General features: G+C 33.9%; 1 protein-coding gene across 1 annotated transcript in view; it reads right to left on the bottom strand.

Moving 5' to 3' along the window:
- Positions 1–1,186, bottom strand: part of SLIT2 (slit guidance ligand 2) — a 246,227-nt gene that overhangs the window by 10,258 nt on the left and 234,783 nt on the right. The window lies entirely within an intron of this gene.

Raw genomic sequence — 1,186 nt, forward strand, 5'->3', positions numbered from 1 at the left:
AAAAAAAAAGAGAGAGAGGTAAAAGGGCTTGCTGTCAAGTCTGAATTTCATTCATCGTGCCAGCTGAGGTGATGCTTACCAGAAATGCCATTTTAACAGAGAGGTGATAAGTTACATGATGGTATAGGTGTCAAACTAAGACTTTGGCAAAGATAAGAATACTGCCAAGAATTCTAGTGAGAATTTGAGTTCGTAACTCAGGGATATGTGTGATCAAATTCTTCAAAAATTCGAGATAGACTATGAAAAAAATGAACGAATCTAAAAAGATAAGAAAAATAATGAAGAAAGAGTGGATTTTAACTGTCTCGAAAATTTTAAAGATAATAAACATACAAATACAGATAGAGAACATAAAAGTTTAACAGATGAGTATATGTCTACTGTTTTTTGCTCTATAATAATAATAATGTGCTCTTAATAGCAGCTTTCATTCTGTTTTGGATTAACATTTTCTATGACAGCTGGAAGGATTTTCTGCTTGGAGCCTGAATGTGAAGAACGGAAATAGAGGCAACACAGGATAAGTCTAAAGCATATGTTGTATGTTGAAAGAGACTCCTGCTCTTAGGAACCAGACCACTGGAGGAAAAAGTCATTTCTAAAAATTGTTTCTTTTGATAATTCATGATGATTACACAGATTAATATGTCTTCTAATGAAGACATATCTGTCGGGTGAAGAAGCAAGTAAGAGAACTGTATGTCATAAATCATAAGTGAGTGTTAACATTGAACAAAATGAATGTCAGTGTACTTGGATGTACAGAATCATTTCATTAGTAGATGCCCATAACAAACAGGGCAATCTTTCTGCACTCATCTCAATATTCTTAGCAGTCATTAAACAACAAATGGATGTTGACAATACAATTAAGCAAGCACACAGTGTCTTATGTGAATGTAGGACTTTCCCTCCTTTCAAAAAATGTGACACTGTACACTACATACATTACACTTCAGAAATGATACACATGAAGAAACAGACATGCAGACATGCTTCCACAAAGCAATCCTCCTTTGAAGATCTGTGATATAACGGAATTTTAAAGGCAATTCATATATATGATGATACTCATTTCTCTGCAAGTGGAATAGAGGAATACGACTACTGCTGAATTGTATCTTGTACTTCTTTTCATTTTAGATGGGAGGAGACAATAACCAAATACAGAAAGATTTGACAA

This window comes from Meleagris gallopavo, chromosome 4 (assembly GCF_000146605.3).
Source record: "Meleagris gallopavo isolate NT-WF06-2002-E0010 breed Aviagen turkey brand Nicholas breeding stock chromosome 4, Turkey_5.1, whole genome shotgun sequence".
In the NCBI taxonomy this organism is placed as follows: domain Eukaryota; kingdom Metazoa; phylum Chordata; class Aves; order Galliformes; family Phasianidae; genus Meleagris; species Meleagris gallopavo.